At 40.8% G+C, this 27,149-nt stretch overlaps 1 protein-coding gene across 4 annotated transcripts in view; it reads right to left on the reverse strand.

Annotated features, from left to right (window-relative positions):
• RASGEF1B (RasGEF domain family member 1B) overlaps nt 1–27,149 on the reverse strand; it is a 632,901-nt gene that overhangs the window by 479,747 nt on the left and 126,005 nt on the right. The window contains exon 1 of one of the 4 annotated variants that reach the window (XM_078068830.1): nt 18,347–18,365. The exons of the other annotated variants lie outside the window; for them this stretch is intronic. The gene's annotated coding sequence lies outside the window, so the exon portion shown is untranslated. Of the gene's footprint in view, nt 1–18,346; nt 18,366–27,149 lie in introns of those variants that run through there. 4 annotated transcript variants of the gene reach the window in all.

The raw sequence follows: 27,149 nt of genomic DNA on the forward strand, positions 1-27,149 counted from the left end.
CTGCTGTGCATTCTGTCCCATCAAATGTTCTAACAAATGATCACTGAGCAAAAGAGTAGGAAAACTTGATATTTACAAAGGTAATACCCCCAGATACTTGATATACAATTGTGACACCTCAAACACTGGGGAAGATCTGGACTGATCACACCCTCAGACATAAGTGATCTCTCCTTCAGTTCAGGCTGAAGCTAATCTATGGAATCAGGTATCTGTGGAAATAACTGCATTCCGATTCAAGGGGAACACTGGGAACCTAAATCATCTACCTCCATTCACAGTTTGGACACCAAAGTACTACTTTGAAGTTACTTACAAACACACACACACACACACAGAGCCATCCACACTAACATGACTACTATACCATCATTTTCATTAGTATTACTTTACTGTCCCAGGAGACAACTACTTAGGCAGCAAGTAACTTGATTGTTAATCACAAGAATTTCCCAAAAGATCATCAACTCTTCAATAAGTATCATCATTCTTGGGATGCTGGGTGGCTCAGTCAGTTAAGCGTCCAACTCTTCATTTCAGCTCAGGTCATGATCTCAGGGTTGTGAGATCAAACCCTGCACAGAGCTGCTTAAGATTCTCTCTCTCCCTCTCTCTCTTTGCCCCTCCCTCACCACATGTATGTGCATACTCTCTCTCTAAAAAAAAATTAAAATTATAAAAAATAAATATCAACATTCTTGGACGCCATCACATTGCTGTTTTCACCAATCCTAAACTGTTATACTGCCACCCTTTCTCAATCCTAACCAAGTTCACTCATTTTAAACCAAACTTCCAATTCCCAATGAAATCCCACCTTGTTTTCCCCCTCCAAGACACTGCCAAGGTGCTGCCAAGGTAGTGTTCTCTTTCACCACGGTAAGCAATAACTTCAGCTCTGTCTGGTCAATTGGTTGGGCTGGTGATACTTTACAAGCCAGCATTAGACAATCAGAAAAAGATTCAAACTCAGAAGTCAGAAAACTTGTTTGGATTCTTATTTTACCATTCACAACTGTGAAACTAATCCTGAGTTTCCTTGTTTGTATTTTGTTGATAAAGAAATAACTTCTTCATAAGAATGAAGATTTGACCAAATAATGTACATGTGTAAAAGTACTCTAAGTTTTAAAGCCATATACAAATATTAGTTATCACTACCATTAAGCAGGATATTCATTAAACTGACTGTCCACCAGGGTCAAGAGTAGCCATGTTAAGCTCTGTGACTACCACATACCCCATGGATGTAGACTCCTGATTAACCTGGGGCTCCCTACTCCCTACAAAGAATAGCTTGCTCTGATCAAAACATCATACCACAATACCACAATACCAACCCATTTTAACATATAAATTCCTCATTATATTTTTTTCAACAATAAAAAAATAAAAATAAAAATCACTGTAGCTGATTAGAGTCTAATATATTTCCAAAATATATCTTGTAGCAAGTGAAAATAAAAATGGGAAATGGAATCTGTTAATTTCTATTTAAGGCACTATAGCACATCAATGATTTTTGAAAGAAACTGTGAAATATTTAAATAAGAAGTTAGAAGTTTATTATACCATTGTTATGTATAATTCAAAGAGACTTTGGAAAATACAAGTATATAATTAATCCTTATGAATCAGGTATCTGGAAATAACTACATTTCAGTATAAAAACATAACCATTTATTCATTTATCTGCCTGTTCACAAGGAGGATTATTTTCTCCAGACAATTTGGCTTTTTGACACATACACTAAAAGGCAATTTTCTTGTCTTTTTTGGAAACAGATACTTTCTTGACACAGCAAAATACTTCCAAATCTACCTGGCTTAAAGATCACTTTAAGATAAGAACTTATTCTTCTCAACTAAAATAATTATTGGAGAATCACTTCCATCAATAAAAGAACACTCCACACAGAGATAGTGAAATAACAAAACACATAGTCACTAAGAACCAAAGATAAATCTGAACTTCATGCAATCCAGGAAAAGAGAGATAAGATGTTCTTCCAGAACTCTGTAATACTAGAAATGGAAGTTTAATGAAATTTTAAGTGAACAGTAAAGAATGAGTAAATGATGTTCGGGGCTGCTAAGACATCTCTATGGAGTTTTTTTAAATCCTAGATTCATTCTGAAGGCAAGCTGAGGGCACCTGGCATGAGGCAGGGGTTAGGAGCCTTGGTGCTGGAATTAGACCATAGTCCTTCTTCCCCTGTGCCCCAGAAGGCTGAACCTTAAGGACTGTATCAGTGCGCTTTTCTGCCCTCTGGCTTTCCGGAGGGATTCAGACATGGAAGGCACCAGAAGGATATCCAAGAGCAGGAGAGTGAGGTTGAGTATCTATTCCCCAGCTCCTTTCCTGCGGAGTCTTTGAGCCTGATAACACATATCTCCCTAAATCTACAGTCCTTTCAGGCAATCCTCTCCATATAGCTTTGGATCCAGGAACTGCTCCATTCCCCCATCCCCTCAATTCTAGGGGTGGAAATGGCTTCTGATGTTGCTAACTCTGTGTAGTTTTCTCTAAACCCTGCCAATACTCTTGTAAATAATCCTTGTAATAAACTCTCCTCCAGTTACCCAATTTGAATCTGTTTCTTTCCAGGACCTTGACTGATCCTCAGAAAAGTTATCAACACCTCTCTGCTTCAGTGTCTTCATCTGTAAAACCAGTCTGGTAACAGAATCTACCTCATAGGATTGTTGCCAGTGCCCCGCTCACAGGAAACATTCAATCACTGTTAACTGCAAGCATATTACATCTCTATCATTATGGAAATCGTATTGGTTCTTTTTTCAAGACAAAAAAAAAAAAAAAAAACCACTTTACTTCACATCATAGTATCTTGAAGAATGCCCACGGTCCTGAAAATGAACCCCCTATAGTCTTGCCAACTTGGTAGTTCCTTAATGATCCTCTTCTATCTCCTGCTTTAGCAGTGAGCTAGCTTTCTTAGTTCAAATGTAAGATATCAACAGAAATCAACATGAAATAAAACAAGGCTCAACATTAAATAATCAATATCTTAAAGGGACTTCGGGGAGAGGAAAGAGAGAAAACAGATTTTAGCAATGCCCAAACATGTTTCCTGAGGGACACACGTCCACGCATTTGAAAGGTTTTATTGGCAGTGGGAAAGTTTCATCCACGAAAAATAACGATCATTAGTTTTTCCATGACAACTGTGGTTGCCCTACAGTATCCATCATGCTCCTGGGGTTCATAGCTTTTTCACAATTCTGATCCCCCGGTGCAAGACATTAGTGAGTATTGATGCAGTTTTAATTGTTTCTCACATAAACTCCATGCCACTTGTCACAAAGTCCACATACCCTAAAGATCATTATTGAACTTTTGGGAGTTCTGTATGTATGAAGCAATTCTGAACCTGCCCTGCAATTTTAACCAAGGTCACACCAGTGAAAGCCTTGGCAATTTGGTTTGATTAACAGGGTCAGTCAGAGGGAGACCTCAGATCAAATAAGATTTTAAAAAGCAGCAAATCTGTACTAAAATATCTGGCAAAAAAAAAAAAAAAAAAAAAAACAAGATAGCATGAAGACCTATCATAGAGCATATATTTCATATGGATAACCAAATAGCTTTTATCTGAATTAAAATTCTCTTTACTAACTAATTTCACAGGTCAAAGTAAGTATTATTTTTAAAGCTTGAAATAGCTTAAGCCCTAGGAACATTACAGTGGGATTCTATTTCAATCATTCCCAACATCTAAAATAAGCTTAAGGGGTGCCTGGCTGGCTCATTCAGTGAGCATGCAACTCCTGATCTCAGGGTTGTGATTTTGAGCCCCGCATTGGACATGGAGCCTACTTTGAATGAATGAATGAATGAATGGGCTTAAAAATATCACTAGTGATCTCATATTCTAGCTTTAGAGAACCAGAGAAAACACATTTTCTGCACATTCTGTACAGAGTATCTGCAGCCTCCCATACAGAGTTTGGTCTTCAACATCTAAGTGGGTATGTATAAATAAATATATGTATTTGTTTATATATCCACAATATACACATGTATACATAAATACACAATGTATTTCAGAAATACTAAAATGTAGATTTTCACAAATTAACACCTCTGAAATGAGGATGCATATTATTATCTAATAATGTGACATTATAACATAATAATATATTATAGTGCTTTTTTTTTCAATTTTACCAGTATGTACCTTAGTGATATATCTTATAATTAACAGCATCTTAGATTGTATGTATATGTCTGTGTGTGTGTGTCTTACTCCTACTGTCTTCCTTTGTTGTTGTTTTAGCATTTTTATTTTATATCTGCCTCCTGAGTTAATTTTAATCTTAAGAGTCACAGGTTTACAAATCTGGTACATACGCCTTAGTTACTAAGAGAAAACAAGCAAAGTCAGTGATGAAACATGTTGTCAACACTCACCATACAAAAATTAAACTCTGAATTGTTGAGTTGATTATAGTGTAACCAAACTTCAGGAGCAAAGTTTCAAGAGGAAACACAGCCAATGAGCCACACCATCTCCAGAGCAGAAAATAATGACCCATGAAACTAACTGAAGGTTATCAGGCTCAAACTTCATGGATACATTATCATCCTTACAGATGATTATAATGACTTTTGATGCATGAATGTGTGGAACTAAATTTTATATAACATTAAGATACACAGGCAGTGCATAGTTTCAAATCCATGCTATTAAAACCACAAGTGCTAAAACTAATTTCATCATTTCTATGCATAACCCCTGATAGATTCCATTGGTCCCAATCAGTCTCATTAATCTTACTTTCCATTTCTTGATGTTAGCTCTTACAATTTGTCATTTTTCTGATTTTCCTTTCTCTTTTCTCTTAATTTAGGTCAAGTTTGGACTTTATTAAAGTTGAAGTTACAGTTTTCGAAATCACTTCTTATCACCATTTCCTTGAATTTCCTTTTAGAGAATCTTCCACCTGGTAAGAAAACTTCATTCAAAATATTCAAAAGAAATTTTCTGGGTGCCCACTCTGTATTAGAAACCAAGGATAGAAAGGTGAGCATGACAGTCTTGTCTTTGGTTCTCAAAATGTGGTCCACTACCTAGGAGCAACAGCATCATCTGGAAACTTCTTAGAAATGCAGAATCTCAGTTCCCACCCCAGACCTACTGTCTTAGTTAGGGTTCTTCAGAAAAACAGATCCAATAGGAGATAGATACAAATATAGGTGATAGGGATATAAATATATAGACACGCACATAAAGAAACTTATAAGGAATTGGCTAACAGAGTTATGGACACTGACAAGTCCCAATATCTACAACATGAGTTGGCAAACTGGAGAGCCAATGGTTTAGTTCTAGTCCAAGGGTGGCAGGCTTGAGATCCAAGAAGAGCTGATGTTTCAGTTCAAGTCAGAGGCAGGAAGAAGCCAAGTTTAAAGGCAGTTAGACAGGAAGAATTCTCTGTTGCTTAGGGAAGGGTCAGCCTTTTTGTTCTATTTAGGCCTTCAACTGATTGGGTGAGGCCCACCTGCATTAGGGAGGGCATTCTGCTTCACTCAGTCTACCGATTTAAATGTTAATCACACCCTATATGCAACTAATGAATCGTTGAACACTACATCAAAAACTTATGATGTACTATATGCTGGCTAACTGAACATAATAACAAAAATAAAATAATTAATTAATTAATTAATTAAATGTTCATCACACCCTCACAGACACACCCAGAAATGGTGCCTGACCACATATTCAGATAGCCCATGGCCCAGTCAAGTTGACACACAAAATTAACTATCACACCTACTATATTGGAATCTGTGTTTTAAAAGTAACCCCAGGCAATTTATTGGCACATTGATGTTTGAGAAGCATTAGTCTAGTCTATGTGCACAAGGACTTCAGAGAAACATGAACAAATAACTACAACACAGCATGGTTCTAGCTGCAATCAAAACAGTCCAAGATATTGTTAGCTGGCATAGAAAGCAGTGAACAACCCCCGTGAAGAGACCAGGGAAGACTCACAAAAGAGGGGCCCCTTGACTAGGTGCTAAAGATGAGCAGGAGTTTCTCACATATGGCTTCTGCAGCCAGACTACTAGAATTGGAAGCAACAACTCTGCCACTTACTAGTTGTGTGACCTGGGGTAATTTAACCCTGCTGTGCCTCAACTTCCCCATGTGTAAAATAGGGAAAATGATTATACCTGCTTCACAGGGTCATTGTGATGATTAAATAAGCTAATATATGTGAAGTTAAAACAACACCTGACACATATAAGCACTATAAAGTGTAAACTATCATCATCATCATGTTTTTAGATCTTCTAATCCACAAGTTCGCTAGTGTTTGCAGCTCATTATTTAATGTTAGATTTGCCTCTGTCCCATTAACAATGACATCACCCATTCATGTAAAAGCCTCCTGGATTCTCCTGATGTTAACATGAAAGAACTAAACACAAATGCAAATGTCCTTAGACGTCCTAGGCTAAACCACAACTATAAGTCCTTGAAAAATTACAAGAAATTACATTTATTGTGTGCTTACTACAAGCCGGAAAACACCGTGAGCGCTCAGCCGTACCACAGTACTCCCCACTGCCCCCAACCCGGCCTTTATCCGCAGTTTCAGTCACCTGCTGTCAACCACGATCTGGAAGCAGATGATCCTCCTTCCGACATATCAACAGAAGGTCAGCAGCAGCGTAAAGCTACGTCACGATGCCTACATCATCCACCTCACTTCATCGCGTCATGTAGGCATTTTATCATCTCACATCATCACAAGAAGAAGCGTGAGTACAGTGCGATAAGATTTTGAGAGAAAGAAAAGGAGAAAGGCCACAGTCACATAACTTTTATTACAGTATATTGTTATAATTATTCTATTTTATTATTGGTTATTATTGTGAATCTCTTACTGTGCCAAACTTATAAATTAAACTTTATCATATGTACGTCTATATAGGAAAAATATATATATAGGGTTCAGGACTATCTGCAGTTTCAGGCATCTAGTGGAGGTCTTGGAACATATGGATAAAAAGGGATTACTGTAATTCACTGAATTCTCATAACCCTCTGAGATAGGTAGTATTATTACTCCTATCTTTCAGATGCAGAGACAGGGACACAGAAAGGTTAAGCAATTTGCCTAAGTTCACAAAAATTGTAAGCAACAGAGGCAATATTGATACCCAGGTGTTCTGGTTCCACAGCCTACACACTTAACCACTATGCCATACTGTCTCTCAGCGGGTGAACATTTGGGGAGAAGAATTTAGGAAGGTGATTTGTAAATCTGCAGTATGTCAATATTTTAATCATATAGTTGTGTCCTCCTGTAGATATGACAAGCACAGGAAATGAGACTGGTCTCTTTCCACTCTAAGTTCAGACTGACAAAGCGTTTCAAAGATACAATAAACAGAAAATAGTAGGAATCAAAGATTACCCACCGGAATCCATTTCCTATAATAGGATAACGCTGGTTGATATAACAAATAGATGTACAGATGTGCAAAAATTCAAGCACAATAAAAATTTATTTCTTGCTCAGGTAAGAATACAAGGTAGATGCTCCTGACAGGTGGCACTCCTCACAGTGGTTCCATCCTTCGGCTCCACCATGCCCAAGTGTAGTCATCTGCAACCAGCTAGCAGAGGAGGAAAGAAACATGGAGGAAGCATCCCTACTTCTTAAACACTGTGGCCAGGAAGTAACACACATCATTTCCATTCATGTTCTATTAGTGAGAAATAGTTACTTGGCCACCTTTATATGCAAGAAGGGCTGGGAAACTTAGCCCCAGCTGGGTAGCTACTTAGAGACAAGTATGTACTGTAGAAAGGGGAGCATGAACTTTGGGGTACAGCTAGCCACCTCTGACGCATTCTTCCCATGGGGATTTTGTGGGCTCTCCATCATATGGCAGTATGTGCCTATGGGAGACACTCCCTGGAGGATCTGATGGGAAAACAACAGAACCCCATTTCCACAGCTCACCCTTGTCACTGGTAATTGGAAGGGTAGTGCTCCTTGAGAGTGCTAGATACAGAGAAACACAGATAAAGCATGGTCTCCTAAACTTGGCTGTAAAATCAAGATTGAGACTCTTTCTTGCGATCCTCACCCATCTCCTAGCATGAAAAAAACCCACGCAAGTTCAGTACTTGGTGTTTACTTAATATTTGCTGATTAAAATATCTGATTATGTGGATGAAAAATATCCCTGCAGCAGCACACAAATATTCTTAGTCATTTTTAGATTAAGAAAAAGATCTGTGGGCACCTGGGTGGCTCAGTCAGTTAAGCATTTGACTCTTGATTTCAACTCAGGTAATGATCTCAGAGTCGTGGGATTGAGTCCCACATCAGACTCCGAGCTCAGTGTGGAGCCTGCTTGAGATTCTCTCTCACTCTCCCTCTGCTCCTTCCCCTCCACATTACCCCCCCAACCCCAGCAACATGTGCATGCTCACGCTCTCTCTCTCTCACACACACACAAAAAAGAAAGAAAGAAAGAAAGAAAGAAAGAAAGAAAGAAAGAAAGAAAGAAAGAAAGAAAGAAAGAAAGAAAGAAAGAAAGAAAGAAAGAAAGAAAGAAAGAAAGAAAGAAAGAAAGAAAGAAAGAAAGAAAGAAAGAAAGAAAGAAAGATCTGAAATGGTTAAACTTCCAAGTGATTAAAATGCACTGAACTGAATGAATGGCATGAAATTTGGTTCCTTAAAACGGTACTTCTCTAAATTGAGTTCCATCTGACTTTCAGAATAGCAAGGAAAAGGCTCTGATATATTCAGTGGCAGTGTATTTCCATATAAATATTTTCTAAATCATAATTCCTATGGTAACTATGGCTAAATATATGGCCAGTACAGTGAAAACATAAGTTGAAAGGTCTTTGACCTAGAGAATCTATTTCAATAAAATAGAAAATAAAAATGCAATTTCAAACATGTATTTTGCCCCTTTTAGGAATGCTCATTACTGCCTTACAACATATCCAGATAGACCTGAGAAAGCATAGCAAATGATTTTCTTGCCTAGTAAATTGTTTTGCAAAGTTAGATTGAAATATCAAGTATGTCAAGCCTAGAGTCTGCTTCACCTTACTTACATTATTAAATGATAAAATTAAAACTGTATTAAACATTTCAAGCTTTGGGTTGGTAGCAAGTATATTAATTTCAATCAAATCAAAACTCTGTTGAATAAAGCATATATTCCAGAAGAGAAACTGTTCCAGAAGAGAAAGAGAAAGACTAGGAATGCCAATCACTTTTTTTCTTTTAAACTAAATATTCATATTATGAATCCCAAGTTCTGCACTAAGTGAGAAACCAAAAGCTAGGGACTCCCCAGGAGGGTCTGCAATGATTGTGAAGCCTCTAAACCAGCCCAGGACTGTCTGTAATAACATGGGAAAGAACTATGCCTCAGGAACCCGCCAGGGCTGAGCACGTTCACCACTGCAGCAGGTGGTCCTGCTCCACAGACTTCAGTCAGACCTGCTCTGTTTCCTGCCCTTTCCCAGCCTGGATCTCAAGCCTCTGCAGGTTCCATGAGCCACCCAGCACCTTCCAAACAATCTTTTTCTGCTTAAGGTGGTGACAGCTAGTTTCTGCTCCTTGTAGACCAAGAACTCTAACAGAAAGACCCACTCTTAAACCTAAGGACACTGAGGCTTAGAACAATTCTATGAATTGGCCAAGGTTACACAATCAGTTGGTAACAGCAAAGAATGGAATCCTGGTCCAGCATTCTTTCTGCTTTCCTGAGTCACTTTACAAGGACTCCCAGTCAGAGACTTATTTCTGAATTTCAAAGGCATTTGAACTGATCTGGCATTTTTCCTCAGAGGTGATGTGATGTTCTCGCTTCTCCCTTTGCCCCTCATTGCTTGCTACTCTTAGGGGAACCTGGACAGTCTGTGCTGTAGAAACAAATAGCACCCCCACATTTTAGGGCTCCCTTGATAATAGACATGATTTCTTAAAGCCTCCTTCTGTGCTACACACAAAGTAGGAAGTTTGTCAGCCATTTTTTTTAAGATTTTATTTATTTATTTTAGAGAGAGAGTGTACGTACATGGGAGCAGGGAGAGGGGCAGAGGAAGAGGGAGAGAGAGCCTCCAGCAGACTCCACGCTGAGTGTGAAGCCCCACACGGGCTCAATCTCACGACCCTGAGACCATGACCTGAGCCGAAATCAAGAGTCAGATGCTTAACTAACTGAGCCACACATGCACCCCTTTCAGCCATTTGATTTGGGCTGAAGAGTCACAAAATCTAGAGTAATCTGGAGGATACAGCTGGAAATTATTAGAACAATCTTTTCTTTACAAGTATTCAGCCATGACTGAGAGTTGAAATAAAGAATTTGTGTACTAGAAGTGTCGCAAGTAAATTCCACCAAGTGGCTCTTCCTGAGCAAGAACTTTGCCAACCCTACTCTTTCCCCTCATGACAGATGGGCCCAAAACTGTGGAACAGAAGCCGTGCAGCAAGGGAACCACCAGAAATGCAGGTGATTAAGAGAGCCCCATGCAACAAAGATGTTTTGTCTCATGGGAAGAAAGAGGCCAGTCCCTTCCAAAGGTCTAAGTCCTCTTCTGCTGGGAAGCTTTGCACCAAATAGAAATGAATGCTGTTTGGTCTTCCCTGTTTCATCAGGAAAGAATTAAGAGGTAGTCTAGAAAATAAAGCAACAGAGAAGAAAAACACCAGTGTGCTTCCTCATACATCAGAAAGACTCTTTTCTTCAAGCAAGCAAAGATTTTGCTCAATATAAAGAAATCCTATATCCAGGAGGATAAGACCTATTTGGAATCTCTGGTAGGCTTCCAGGAATATTATCTTCTCTAAAGTAAAGCTTCATAACAAAGCTTGATTTGACTCCCTAGAAAACTATTTCTCTGCAGAATGATTCACAAAAATTATAAGCCAGTTCTCTGAATCGCTACTGGCCTGTATAATTAATAGGTTATACTATGAAAACGCATCAGCCCTGACACCCAAGAATAAATAAAGTATCCCCCAAAGAGATGTTCTTGCCTGAATTTATGCTCCTGGACTTGGAGACATTCCAAAAAGTGGTACCTACCTAGATAGGAAATTTTTTTTTAAACAACAAAAATGTATCATCTCACAGTTTATGTTCGAAGTCTAGGCACAGCCTAACTGGGTCCTCTGCTCAGAGTCTCACCAGGTCTTAGGGCGTCAGCTGGGCTTGTGGTCTCATCAGGAGCTTGGGGTCTTATTCCAAGTTCATTCAGGTGGTGAGCAAAATTCACTTCCTTATAATTGTAGGACTGAAGTCCCTGTTTTCTTGCTGGCTGCAGCCAGAGGTTGCTCTCAGCTCCTAAGGGAGCTGTCCCAGGCCCTAGCCATGTAGGTCTCTCACAACACAGAGGCTTACTTCAGAGCTAGAAGGAGAATCTCTATTACTTTGAATCTCCAAGTCCTCTGAATAACTCTCATTGATTAAGACAGGGCTATCCAGGATAATATCCCTTTTGATTCACTCAAAATCAGCTGATATGAGATTATACCTGCAAAATTCTTTCATCTTTGTCATGTAATGCAACCCAATCATAGGAGTGAATTCCATCACATTCACAGACCTGTCCATACTCAAACGGGAGGAGATTATAAAGACTGTATAAAAAGAATATATAAAAGGGAGGGGCAGGAATCTTGGGGGGCATCTTAGTATTCTGCCTGCTATATATGCCATGTCCTTTTAGAATGAGTTTCTATTTTCGGCACTGGTTCAGGATTAAGGTATGAAGTTGAAGGTGTATCAGTGAGTGCTATGTCTGAAGACCTTATGGGTCCATAGCTACAAGAACCCTGTGGCCACTATCTGCCATCATTATCCAACAGCTAGATAGGTACAATTCTTGCTGGTCCAGAAAGCAATCCTTCTCTTTCCACAGTCCTACTAGAATTTTCACCTCCCTTAAAACTCAGCTTAATCAACTTCTATAGAAAATCTTCCCTGATGAAAGTCAACTGTGCCCTCTTATTCTCCTCCAGTTTATTTCATGCAATCCTCTACATCAGCCAGCTTTGTGATATTGGACAAGTCACTTTGCCTCTCTGGGTCTTAGTTTCCTCACTTATAAAATTACAAGGAGGTTGTTCTAGGTGACACTGAAGCTGTTTCCCAGGTCTATTCAGTAAGTCTAGGTAAATCCAAATACCTGGACTTATACCATCTAAACAGAAAGAAGAACCATGTGAAAAGTCACTAAACTGAATATTGGTTCAAAGCCATTGTTCTGGGACATCATCAAAGCTCAGAATTGACACAGTCTAGAGGAATAGCACATGACAGGACATGACAATCCTCCCCCACATGGTGGCAGTCACTGAACTCTCCACTTCAAACATCTCCATTCATTATTCTCATTATTCTCCAGTCACTATTCTCCATTCACACATCTCATCAATGCTCTTCCTCACCATGTGGATTATACTTTGGGTTTTTTCCATTACTAAACTAGCTTTTAGTCCTGGCTCCCACATTCCCATTAGCCCCTCTGCGACTCAGTTCTTCCATAAAATGGAGCTATCCTCCTCAGGAGTTAGTGTGGAGAGCAGATAAGAACATGTATTTAATAGTACATTATGCAAATTAAGACATTATCAGTATTAACAATAATAATTGTAAAACATACACAGAGTTTTGCTACTTCTAGATCAATCAAAGGTGACTTATCTTGGATAAATGCAACATAAAATTCACTAAGAGAGACAAGTGCCTTTTTTTACATAACAAAGCCCCAAGAGACTCATAGATGTGTACCTCCATCCTCAGGAAACCTGGACCAAAATATTTCCTTTCAAACTTCCTGGGACTTTGAGAGGCTGGACTGGACATGACTAAAGCATTCTATTCATTTCACTTCTGTCTTCTGAAATGTTTTTATTTCCCAACATTAAATTTATAACCCATCTCATTAAACTCTGGGAATCCTCAAATACTAATACTATGTGAATAATTTACTTCTCCTTCCTATCCATAACTTTTACATTAATATATTGACATCACACCTTCCTAACCAAATCTGTTTCTTTGAAAGGTTTCCCCCTTCTACCACCCACACAACATGCCCATTCTCCACACACTTTCTGGGCATACCTGTGGCAACACAGGTAATAGAACTCATAGTTCAACCTAACGCCAGATTACTTCCATTTCTATTCCAGCTATGCTTTTTGGACATTACCTTTATGTTTTTAATAAGAAATACATTCACGTAGTACAAAGATCAAAGAGAATAAACATAAGTTTCCTTCATCCCATCCCCAAGCCACTGAGCTTCCCACTCAGATGCAGCCAGTATTAACAGATTACAATGCTGTTACAGTGATATGTTTAAAATTCAGTTATGCAAGAAACATAGATGGAGTATCCATGATGTGCAGTGTATTAGTGATTAACTAATAATAACCATCACAAAGTATTGAGCACTTACCACAGGCCAGGCAGCAGGCACTAGGCTAAAAATTTTATATGCCTATCTCTCTTAATCCTCATGCCACCACCAATGAGTTGGTTCTATTAATATCCTAATTTGGCAAATGAGGAAACTGAGAGTGATTAACTAATTTGCTCAAGATGTCTAAAGACAGACATTATTAGAAAAATGGACAAAAACTTGCACAGATACTTCATTAAGAGGATATCCAAATGGCTAATACCTGAGTGAAAAGGTACACTCTTCCTTAGTCACCAGGAAAATGCCAATTAAAATCACAATGGGCTATCACTATACAACCACCAGAATGACTAAAATGAAAAAGAGAATGCTATAGGTTGGTAAGGATTTGGAGCAATGGGAACTGGTAGAAGCATAAACCATCACAATCACTTTGAAAACCGACAATATCTACTGAAGCTGAACATACTCAGATCCATAACCTTGCAATTCCACTCCTAATTATATACACAACAGAAATAGTTCAGTATGTTCACCAAAGGCATGTATTAGAATGTCTATAACAAATATTATCCACGTAAGCCAAAAACACAAAATTATCCAAATCCCCGTTAACAGCAGAATGGATGAATTATGGTATATTCACACAATGGGATACTATACAGCAACGAGAATGAATAATCTACACCTACATGGAACAATATGGGTGAATCTTACAAGTAAAATGTTGTGAGAAAGAAGCCAGACACAAAAGAGTATATAGAGCATTATTCTGCTTATAAAAAGAACAAAAACAGGCAAAACTATGTTGTTAGGAAGCGGGATAATGGCTACCTTTAGGGGAAATGGGGTGCCAGGAAGGGGACCTGAGGGAGGCTTCTGGGATGCTGGTAATGATCCAGGTTCTGCTTATACCAGTATGTTCAGTTTATGAAAATTCATCAAGCCATACACTTCATGAATACACACACACACATATAATACTTCATTAAGAAGTTACTAAAAATTCATGTGCTCATGAAGTTTACATTCTAGCATAGCCAAGGATATACTACTTACAGAGGTCTCTGCTGACCAGAGAAATGAGCAAATGCATCAGTCTTAGCATGGAATTTTAGGGCCCTGGGACACTGCACGGGGAAGATCTTGTTCCTGTTAAGAAGCTGGATCCTGGCTCTACCGCTGTCCTCTCAAACTCAGGCTTACACCACTCCACTAGAACTTAACATTCCAGCCCTTATATCTAAGGCAAGTGTTCTTAACCCGGGATCTTCAGACCCCTAAGGAACCCTTGGATAGAATTCAGAGGTCTGTAAACTTAGATAGGGAAAATTATGTATTGATCGATATCACTAAACTCTATTCAACTGAAATCTAGCATTTCCCTCAATTAGAAATGTAAACAACAAAGTATGGAAGGGTTAGAAGAACCTAAGAATTTATCATCCATTAAAAACATCACAGATATTTCCATATTCATTTCAACTGTTACAGTTGTCTTAAAATATCATTTACATTTATCGTTATTTAGAAAGTTCGGCAATCGTTAGATCGGCCACTAGATTTTCTTAGTCTCATGTGTTAATCAGCATATATATTATTGTATTGATATTTATTTCAATATAATTGGTTTCCTTTGTCATCCTATGTCTATACTTTTGTATTTAGGAACATTATTTTGAAAAGGGATCTGTGAGCTTTCCAGACTGCCAAAGGGGCTCAAAGAACAAAAGGAATGTTCATATGCTGGCTATTTTCCACGTATGCCCCACCACAGCCTCCCCTGTATTCCTCCCCCCACCCCGATCCTGTACTCTCCACAGCTTCTCTGCCTTGGTCTGTGCCCCACAAGGGTGCCCTCAATGGATTCAACATCCACGCTTCCTTCTGCCTCTTCTGTCTTAGAGGACAGATGAATTTCTCCCACCTCGTCCCTGCCTCACTAGGCTTCCAGTAGAGGCTGCATTTCTCTGCGGCCCCAGCTCCCATGGGTCAGCACCATCTCTCTCCGTGCCCCACTAGCTTTATTCCTGAGCCTCGCCCCTTCCTGCTGTCATTAGTCCTTCAGTATTTTACCCTGTGTTGGCTCTTTCACTCACCCACCATACAGGAAATAGTGGCTTCATTAAACTCTTCGCAGCTAAAAGTCTTTTGAGAACAACTTCCATTTCTTGCGAGTCTGATTCCACTCGCAGGCACAAGGCTTGCCTGATTTGTGAACTAAACCAATAGGATATGACCACATTCTCTTTGGGGGAGCAGAGCGTGTGTGTGTGTGTGTGTGTGTGTGTGTGTTACACGTGCTGTAGACTTGTGTTGGGAGCCGGGGAAGATATCCGAGGCAATGCCCAGAAACCTTGGATAATAACTCTTTCTCCAGCTTCTCAGTGCCCTAAAAAACTCCCTGCACCATCTAAGATGGGAAACTGGGCAGGCGATGCTGAGAAAAGGTCACGCCTGAGCTGAATGTGTAAACAACCAGCGGGAGAAGTCAAGGGTAAAGGGGAGGCAAGATTCTTAACAGAGGGAGCAGCATTTTCTGAGGCACAAATGGAGGAGAGCTGCTGCTAGAGGTTCTTCTGCCACTGTCACGTGTTAGCATCACCCGGAACAAGCCCAAGCAGCAGAGTGAAAGGAAGGAAGCCTTTCTTTAAGAAGGCAGAAGATGAGAGAGGGTCTGCTTAAATAAGATCACTGCTGGAGAGACGCACAGTCCCACATTCCTTGCACCTGCTAGGAGCTTGAGCTCCCAGGCATCTGATTTCCCAAGGCTTCACTGACAGGAAAAAAAGAAACCAGATCAAGTTCTGCTTGCAAAGAAGATCATTTCTCCTAAGATATTTCTAGGCACTTGCCCTCCCCTCTAGTTCCCCAGGACCACGCTGGCTGACAGCCCTCTGATATGGAAGAATGAATGGAGGAGACCAGCCAGGCAGGAAGGGAAGAAAGGAAGGAAGCCTGCCAGGAGCACACTTCCATATATCAGTGTGTGCTCAAGATAAATAATCCCAGCCAGCCCAGGCAGCTATCAAACCAAAGGGCATGTTGCAGGTAGCAAGATAAATCACCATTGTCAAGGATGTCTTTGTTCCCGACAGCCTCTTACTCTATCTCCCTCTCCTGACAAAGCAGCCCCAGGAACAGGTTTCTAACGTGCTCCGCCCTCTGAAAATGATAGTGCTTTTAGGGAGAGAAAAATGAGCCTGAGCTCCTGGGTCCAGAAGCCAATATACAATTGGCTGTAGGGACTACTCACTAAATACTGCTTAGAAGCAAAATCTATTGGAAACAATAGCTACATGCTGTTTTCACCAAGTCATTTCTGTCAATCCAGCCTAGCAAATCTGAATTACCAGTGCCCCATCAACTGTCTCATATCATGAATCTTATCGATACTGGCCTTTCATGGAATTCCTCCTGACCCCAATTAGAGGCATTATATTCACTGGCAAACGTAGGACACCAGAAGAGCGCCATGTGGAAAAGTTCATAAGAAAAATCCGCCATCAGTTTTTTTTTAAATCTAAACATAGAAATTGTTTTAATGTCTTTCTAGAAGTATCAGAAATACACAAACACTTTCTTTTGGGTACTAATTACAACTATGTCTGCTGAAACTTTGCATCAAAGTTTTGTCCAGGTAATTTGGAGAAGGAAACCTCAAATTATCTCTGCACCAGACTCTGCTCACTACCATTTCAGACACCTTAATATTATTTGGGTAGTGGCTGCCAGGGGCTGGAGGAGGGAGAAACAGGGAGATTCTGTTCGACGGGCATGAAGTTTCAATTACACAAGTTGAGCAAGTTCTAGAAACCTGCCTGCTGCACGGCACTGTGCCTGTAATTAACAATACTGCACCATACACTTAAAGATTAATTAAGAGGACAGATCTCGTGTTAAGTGTCCTTACCACAATACAATGAAAAATAATTTATTTGGAGATTCTGGTTGTGTCTGAGGCAATGTAGAACAAAAGTTAACAGTCCAGACTTGGTAATAAGTGGATTTGGGCACATAGGAGCCAGCTTTGGCAGTGATCACCTTCTGGGAATGAACAGAGTCTGGCTGAATACCCAAAATGCTGAACTAGAATTCCCCCCATTTATATTCCCATTCTCTTTGTCTCTCCCTCCCTCTCCCCAACACCCACCCCAATTCCTCCTCTTCACACACAATAGCAAAGGTCAGAAAGGTGAAGAAGAACCTTTTCCTCTTTTAAATGCAACAGAAATATAAGTTCCCGTATTATCACCAAGCCAAGTATCTATCTGTTTCAGTACAGAAAGCCTCCTTCCCCTTGTATTAAGACAGCCTCTAGGAGGGCAGCTGTTAGCTGTACCTTTCCTGTCCTGAAAGACCAGATCTCTGATCAGCTTTTTTGCTTATCAACAAGAGTTAGTATGGTGATGAGATTAAGAAAATGAGCCCTGTCACTGGGCTGTCTGGGTTTGGATCCTGGCTCTATCTATCTACCACTTACCTTGGGTAAGTTATTTAATTTCTTTGTGCCTCAGTGTCCCATGTGTAAAATGGGAATAATAGTTTTGTTATGAAGATGACTTTATTATTTTTTTAAGATTTTATTTATTTGAGAGAGAGAGGAAGAGCACGAGCAGGGGTGGGAGGGACAGAGGGAGAGGGAGAAGCAGACTCCTGCGGGCTTGGGACTCTATCCCAGGACCCTGAGATCATGACCTGGGCCAAAGGCAGACGCTTCACCAACTAAACCACCCAGGCGCCCCAAAGATGAATTTATAAAGCACACAGAATAGTAAGTGCTAAACAAGCGCCAGCACATAGTTAGTGTTAGTTAAATATTTGTTGAATAAAAAAATAAAAAATAGACCAAGCTCCCTGTTTCCCCACGCCCAGTTCTATCCCTGTGTTGCTAATACCTCTTACTCTGAAATGTCTCTCTGTGCTTGGCTGTGCCCATCCTTGCCACCTTCTGTCCTCTCTTATGATGAGGACTCTGGACAAAATGGCACTGCTGGATTCAGATCTGCAAAAGCACATTTCTTTACTTCATGGCCAATGTCTCCTTGCCCTTCATCTCTTCTTGCATATCTCTTCCTCCCAGACTCATCTCTGAGGAATTGAGTCTGCCTTTTACATGCTCCCACGGCACAGTGTTTGTCCTCTACTCATTGAGTCATTCATTCAACAGAAAATCATCATGTAAGGCACCATGCTGGATATTGGGAGCTTACATTCTGGAGAGAAACACACAAGAGGCCTTAATAAATTTTTGATGAATGGGTGAATATATTAAAGACTCACTTATATATCTAACCCTTCGCATTTTCTCTCCATGGGAACAGACTAGACATGTCCAGATTACTAAGTAGTTGTCTGCCTTCAGTCTATGACTAGGGGAAGGGAGGGGTTAACCCCATCCCTCTCAGGACACAAGTGACATGGAGCCCCCTTTAGGCTACTGCATTTCTGCAGCCCATGTAACCATGCAGCCTAGTGCATGCAAGCCTTGACTGCTGCTGGACCTGTTTGGGGCTCTGCAATATTCATTCAAGTGGATCGTCAGAAACACCAGGGCAATGGAGATTAGAGCAGATGAAGCAGTGCCCCCGCAAAGGGGAAAAGGCAAGAATGACGCTAAAACCAGGCCAAAAGTCAAACGAAACTAAGTTTTCATTTTGTAAAGAAACATTATCCTACTGACTCTTTGGCTACAATCAACTGAGCAACTTGGCAAATTTTCATTCATTGACTGAAACACACATAAACACTATGATGCTCCGAGTCTTTCCCACAGATGGTAGGTACAGCCACCAGCTCTGAATTTATCTTCTTAATATGACCTTGTTCAAGTTACTCAGCATAAACCCTGAAGATTACTCAATATAGCCATCATCCAATTCTTTAATGAGATATAGGATGTAAAACACTGAATTTGTGGATTTGGGACACTACAAGACAGGAAATTTTAAATGTAAAGGAAAAAAAAAACTTTTCAAGCATTAAAAGTCTTTGTAAGGCAAGAGAGTGAAAGCCGATCCTGAAGACTCCAAGCACGGGAATTTGGGTTGCCATTACGCCAAGCCAGAATTCGGGGAAAGCACGGTCATCAGCAGAGATGGGCAAAAGCAGGTCAGGGGAGAATGACTGTAGAGAAAGCATTAGGCATTAAGTCAGAAAACCTGGATTTTAGTCTCATTTGCCTTTTATTAGCTGAATGACTTTGAGAATCCTTTATTCTCTCTGAGCCTCAGTTTCCACACACAACAAATGGGAATAATATTAGTTTCTGCCTTAGCAGTACATGGGCTTCCCACCAGGATCAAGTCAGCGATGCATAGGTGAACTCTCAGCAGAGGGCCTGATGTACAGAGAGGCTCAATAAATGTTTTGTTTCTATCTTTAAATTGGAATGAAATAAATCTCTAACCCAAGTGATCAGCTCATGTGTTTCTAACTTGGAATATATTGAAATATCCTAGCCATAAGATTTTACCATCACTTTTTAAAACAATGATGATGATGATGATAGCTAACACTTTTTGAGCCTTTAAAATGGATACGTCAAGAACTATGCTAAATGCTTGGCATACACTCATTTATTCCTCACGCTATTCCTTTTTTTTTTTAAGTAAGGTCTACACCCAAATGGGGCTTGAACTCAGGACCCTGAGATCAAGAGTCCCATGCTCTACTGACTGAGCCAGCCAGGAGCCCCCTTACATTATTCCTGATGTGGGTCTCTCATTACAGTGGGGAAACAGCCACAGGGAGATTAGACCACAGCCCTAACTACAGCAAATAAGTGGCGGAACCATTTTTATGTATTTATTTAAAAAACAAAGTGGAAAATTTGATTCGAGAGGAAACAGATATGGAAGATATGCAAATTAACCTGAGGCTATATATCCATTTTACCTCTCATCACATTTCCTTCCAAAAAGAGAAACATGACCCCTCCCAGGGCCACCGCCTCCATTCCTGCTACCTAAGTGTTCTCCTGCTGCTGGAGGAGGTCCTCACTTCCAGCCCCCAGCCTTGCCCTCGCTTGGGGAGCCAGCTGGGGGCCCTGAAAAAGGCGCTCAGCCTTTACTTTTTTTTTTTTACTTTACCTTTTAAATAATGAAGAGATTTCTCAAAAGCGATATCTTTTTATTAAGAGGACGCTGTGCCAGCGACTCAGGTTGACCAGTTTCTGTCAGGCAGCTGGCTCTGTGAACCTGTTCTCAACTGCAAACAGCAATATTATAACAATAGCTGTCACGTAGCATTCTCACGACACGTCGGGCATTACCAAGGTACCTCATCTACATTTTTTCATTAAAACCTCACCAGAACTGTGCAAGATAAGTAGTAGTGTCCCCATCTTAGAGATGAAGAAACGGGCTTTGAGGATTTAAGTAACTTGCTCAGGGAAACACAGCAGGACTGGAATTTATGGGTACGATATTATCACGGTGAGGATGCCATCTGCTGTGTCTGTCACCCAAGACCCTTATGAGGGTAAAATGAGATTACGTTTACGAACATTTTGTTTAAATGGCAAAGTACCACATAGATTTTTTTATCTGTACGTCCATTTCTTTTGGAAGTAAGTAGTAATGAGTGCAACATTTCAGTGCTACCATTAATTAGGTCAATCAACTCAAATCAAATACAGGGATTTGGATGAAGTCAAAGGCCCAGATTCTCAGGTTACTATACTGGGTCTGTTTCTGCGCCATTACTGAACCAGCTGTCCATCTTCAGCACAATTTCCCCCTTTACTCAATTTCTATGGGGGTTAGTAATAGAACTCCCAGAAAGATAAGGAAGCCTGGTTCTGCGGCTTCCTGGCAGAGCTCTTCAGAAGGGCAGCACAGGATCACAAGATCAAACCTTGCACTCGCACACCCATATATGTTCACATACATATATGTTGCTTGCTTTTCTTTTTTACTTATTTTTTTTAACTCTTTCTCTCCCAGCTAGAATATGAGCTCAGTAAGAACAGAGATCTCTTTGCCTGTTTTTAGCAGAATGCTGAGCGAAGGATAAGTCATGAAATGTAGCCGGGACAGATGAAGCCGTGGAGACCAGAGTGGCAGAAAGCCCAGAGCGTAGCCATCTCGGTGAGATAAAAAAGCCAATATGGTGATGGCTGCAGCAATGCAGAGAGAGTGGGGAAAAGTGAAAGGCACGGTGTCTGGACTCACAGAGGGACCCGTCCTTGCCGAAGCCTGTGCCCAGGGTGGAGCCATGGAAGGAGGTGGCTCTCCTCAAAATCCAGGAACGTTTTCACGGCTGTGCCAGCGCACTGTGTAAAACACCTTACTGAGAAAACAAGTGCACGTTAAAAATGGATACAGTACACTCAAAGATGATTTCTACTGAAACATGGGCTGTAGAAGGCTTAGAAGTCAGCAAATACGAATTTGCACATGGTGCAAAGACAGCCCCTTGAGAATGGGCTTTTCATCTGTGATTCCGCGAATAATCAGTGAACCACGGCAGATGGACATCAAGAACCAACCAGCCTCAGAAAGAATGATGCAAACCTCTCCTCCATGACCCACAGCCATAACATTTGTCCAAGCTCTTCAAGGTCGGCAGGAGCCCTCAGCCTCAGAGACTCCACTGGAAGGAGTCCCCTCACTTGGTCTGCTCGGTCTGACCTTGCCACACACTAGACCAAGAACACTTCCCATTCTCCTCTTCAAAAGTCCAGCCATGTAATCTTCTCTCCCAGCACCTCTGAGTAAGAAACACTCACAGAGATGAGGAAATAAATCAGAAATTGAAGAGAGAACTTCATCAAGGTCAAGCACACAGCTAAATCCTACAGGGTGTCCTGTATGTGACAGAACACAAACAAAAAGCAAATGGAAATTAACTTTGGCATATCACACTTGTAATGCAGTATAAAGCATTGCTCCGTGAGCCTTCCGGCTCTGTCTGGAAAGAGAACTTTATTAAACATATCTCTGTTGCTATCCGGGGCACCTTCCACAAAGATACTACAAAATACAGTTTATTCCTGGGCTCATAAAAGCTCTGGGATGGGAACCATTAAAGCTATCTATGCCTCTGGGGACATCCCACTGTACAACAACAAATGTTATGTCATCTGTAACCATGCCAATTTCCACTTAAGAACTTCCAATTACTCATATTGCTGGGGGTGAACTCTGGTTTTCTGGCTGATGGTTGCATTACCTCTTCTCCAACACCCTCCCCAAAAAAGACAGATTGTAGGCTTTTCTTGAGGAAAAAAAAAAAGTCATAAACAAACTGTAAGGTCAACTTTCCGGTTTTGCAGAGCTGGGTGTTATTTTCCATGGTTCCAAATGGCCTCTTCAAAACCACATGAAATAAACCTATTTCTTCTTCACTCACTCACTGTTTCCTTGCAATTGTAGAAAAGCATTTCCGGTCAGTCACGAATTGTTCTATATGGACGCAAAGTTTTCCTTATTATCCTACCACCAGAGCATGTCAGGCTTGTACAGGGAGAAAGAAGAAAGAAATAGCGGGGAGTGAGGGGAAGAAAGAAAGATAGGAAACAGGGCCTGGTCTGCTGATCCCATAGGCAGCCACTCCAGTGGGCTTTGCCCCTGACTGGAGCCCAAAGATGACGGAGCGGCAGCTCTGTCAGCTTGAGAATCAGGCAGATTACAAAACTTGCTTCCCAGTCTCCTGATGGCAATGTGCATAAATTAACATCTCATTCTCCGCAGTCCCCGCAGTGGCTAGAAGGCGTGATTGATCTAACATTTGGCCTCCCTGGGAGGGATGTGCTAATTCTTTCTTCCAGCACTCTCCACTTCCTTAGGAGCTCAGCTTTTCATCTCCAGACAAGTATCTGGGATCCTCAAGCAGCAGGCAGCCTGCTGGGCTGGCTCCTCCACCTTCTGTCTGAGCAGCGCCACTTCAGGGGCAGGACTGGTGATCCCGTCTTGGTGTCCTGGTGGACTCCCCAGCCTCAGGAGCTACAGCCAGTCCACTTTCAAATTATAAGCCTGCCTCGTCCTTTAAGGGCTCTGGTAAGATGTTTCTGTGTAAAATCGCACGTGTCTGAGCAAAGGGGGTTTGGCTGGCAGGCAGGGCCAAATTTAAACAAATTCATTTGGCTCGTTCCCCTTAAAATAATTCTGAGCATTTGGTTTCTTTCTTTTCCTAAAATCATCCTTTAACCAGCAAGAGTTTCCAAGAGTTTTATCTATTATCAGGCATCTGATTTGCTGGCTTGTCTGAGTGTGAGCCCACAAAGGTGGTCAGTGGAGGAGGGAATAGGGCCGCCAAGAGGACAGGGACTAAGAGGGCTTGTCTGTGAGCCCACCAGCGGGGGGCCCGTTTTCCTACTTTGCACAAGGACCTCTCTTAAACCAGTAGCCTGAGTAGAACCACCACCCCGGGGCTGTGATTCCGATTCCATGTCCTCTAAAGGCCATAGGAGGGCTCCGTAGTTGGTGCATAGTGCAGATTCAATACATTTTAGCTGGCATTGAGAGAATTCTGTATCTGTTAAATACAAGCTGGTTTCCTTTTTTCGAAGACCAGGTGGAAGAGAGGAAGGCTTGAAGTAGTTCTTGCTGTGTGTTTGGCTTATCAAAAAAGATGGATCAGTTCCTGAGAGGCTGAAGGACTTGGAAGCAAAGGTGGTGTTTTCACCTTTTCTTCTAATGAGGACTGAGATTCAAGAAGAGAACGAGATGGGAGATAGTGAAGAGAATTTGTTTTTGTAGGCTGAGGTTTACAGTACTAGATAAATGTGCTGCAGGACTGACTAGGCTATGTTCATCCATTTACCAGGTACATATTAAGCCCCCATTATGTCTCAGGCACTGAAGGCACATATTTCAGGAAGATTGTGCAGAATGGATTTGCCTGGAGCCACCACTTAAGACAGTCAAGTGCAGGGGCGCCTGGGTGGCTCAGTCGCTAAGCGTCTGCCTTCCGCTCAGGTCATGATCCCAGGGTCCTGGGATCGAGCCCCGCATCGGGCTCCCTGCTCCATAGGAAGCCTGCTTCTCCCTCTCCCACTCCCCCTGCTTGTGTTCCCTCTCTCGCTGTGTCTCTCTCTGTCAAATAAATAAATAAAATCTTAAAAAAAAAAAAAAAAAAAGACAGGTGCAAACCAAGCAGAGGGGGTGACAGTGTCTGGGAAGGAGTGAATTAGCTTAAGAAACTGGGGTGGAAACACCAGAGGGTTGAATGAAGGGGAATGACAATGGTGTTAAAATGTGTGAGGAGCTGTTGTAAGAGATTAGTTCTGTATGGGCCCTTAAGTGTAGGATCCATGGGGGGCCATGTTGAGGATGCAGGGTTTGGGCCTAAAGGAAATAAGAACTTCAAGCCATTATTACTGAAGCCGGGCATGCTAATGATTTTTTTCACCACAGAAGGTATTCAAGCAGGAGTTGAACAAATACTTGTCCTGGATGTTCAAGTGGAAATTCAGGCAGCACAACAGAGGGTGAATGAATTTAAAGCCCTTGATGATCCTTATATTCCCACGAGACTCTGGAAGAAGGGACCCTCATGCTTTTCATGTCCGTTCTAGTGTACCAACTCCCTCTCTGGCTTCTACTAAGCGTGCTTAATTTGAATAATGAATATGTTGTAATAAGATCATAAAATTTGGTTTAGTTTTGTTGTGCCCTAACATTTACAAAGTGTTTGATTCAGGCCTTCCGTCTCATTTGAGTTAAATAAAACAACAATCAAGGAAGGATTCATTGCACTAACAATGTTCTGTTTCCTGAGCTGGATGGCAAATATAGATGCCTATTTTACCTATCTGTCGTCTTTCTGTCTGTCATCTATCTATCTATCTTCTAATCAGAATGCTGCAACTGAATTTGTAAAGAAAGAAAAATAGCTAACATTAGAATGCCCAAAATCAGACTTTCTACTTTAGAGCCTATAAGTTAAACTATCCACATGTAAGATTAATAAAGTATAACCTTAAGATAAAGAATTTTTTCATTGGCTTTTAGATGACTGACCTCACAAAATTTCATTAATTACCACGCAAATTGGTATCAGACCCACCCACATTTTTCATTGCCTCCCCTGGCTTAGTGACTATGCCTACTTCTCCCTTCAATTCCCCAAGCCACACGGCATTACTAAGTAAAGGCAAACAACTGTCAGATTTCAAATATTATCAAATGTATCATCCTTCTCAAGTTGCCCTCTTTTTGTCTTTCTCTCCCTCTCACATGATCTACCCAACTCTCTTCAATGCGCACATGCGCGTGCACGCACACACACACACACACACACGTGCACGCTCATACTCTAGAAAATTCATTGCCTGATTCCTGGCAGCTCTGAGCACTGGCAAATTGCAAAGCATCAGAAAATCCATATATATTCCAGTAGACTGTGAAAAAGAATTTCCCCTGGAATTTGATGAGATGACCACCCAGAATCAGAATAACACTTATTCAAGGCATTTAAAACAGACTGGACAAAGCACTAGAGATTATGATGTAAAGATCAATTCTCCTCTCCCCTAGCAAACAAATGGACTAGGTGATTTAATGTACCTTTCCCATTGTTAATTTCTATGATCTTGAGATTAATTTGAATGCAGACAGAATCCATTTGAATAATGGCTCAAGAAAAGAACGTGGTTGCTAATTTAATAGGTGCCAGGGTGTGAAAAATTATTGTCATGATTATAGTAACTGGAACTGAGCTTGTAAAAATATTTTCACAGAATATTAAACAGTTCTATAGTGACTAGGGCCACACACACATACATGCAACATAGCAAGCCCCCTTTTATCCTGCATTTATGTTTTTCTTTAAATTAAAAATGTGGGGGTGCCTGGATGGCTCAGTCAGTTAAGTGTCCAACTCTTGATTTCAGCTCAGGTTATGATCTCAGGGTCATGAGATCAAGCCCTGCACTGGGCTCCATGCTGGGTGTGGAGCCTGCCTGGGATTCTCTCTCCCTCTCTGTCTGCCCATCCCCCCTACCCCCCACCCCAGTGTGCATGCCCTCTCTCTCTCTCTCTCTCTCTCTCTCTAAAAAAAAAGAATGTGTACCAAGATGTTAATGGGTTAGAACTGCCTCAGTACCTCTCACTGATCTGCCTTGGCTGCCTAACAGATGTAAGAGACCACTCCTAAATAAGTATATCACTTATGACTGAACGATGACTGACAGCTACAACTACATACCCAAAAGTATAATTTTGAAGGAAGAATGTGACAGAGATGGGGTTGTAGTAGGGAGACATCCTCAATATCTGCATTTTGGAATTCATATTTGCTTCTTTCAATAGCATCTGTACATCAAAGATTCACCTTGCCCTCGTCTCTCTATCCTGAATTTCCTAATGGTCTGTATTAAATGCTCTAACTATAAGCATGTACTTCATGTTTTTGCATTTACACATACATTATGGTATGTGTTACCTGAGTGATAAAATAATAAATGACAAATATTTCCATGTCCAATGAATAAAGATACCAAAAAGAGCGATACATCACCATGATTCTGTATTTTGTTGGTTTGTTGGTCTGTTTATTGGATAAAGGAGAAATCAGTAAAGAATAAAAACATGTAAGAATGGGTTCATCTCCTACTTTCCAAAAACCGATCAAAAGTTTAGTAATAACATCCACACTTTATTGGGCATCTACTACATGCTGCACAGTCTGTGAGCATTCTCTTAAATCCTTATAAAAGTTGTGCACGCAGGCATTGTTATCCTCATTTTAGAGATG

Source organism: Halichoerus grypus, chromosome 3, assembly GCF_964656455.1.
Source record: "Halichoerus grypus chromosome 3, mHalGry1.hap1.1, whole genome shotgun sequence".
Classification (NCBI taxonomy): Eukaryota; Metazoa; Chordata; class Mammalia; order Carnivora; family Phocidae; genus Halichoerus; species Halichoerus grypus.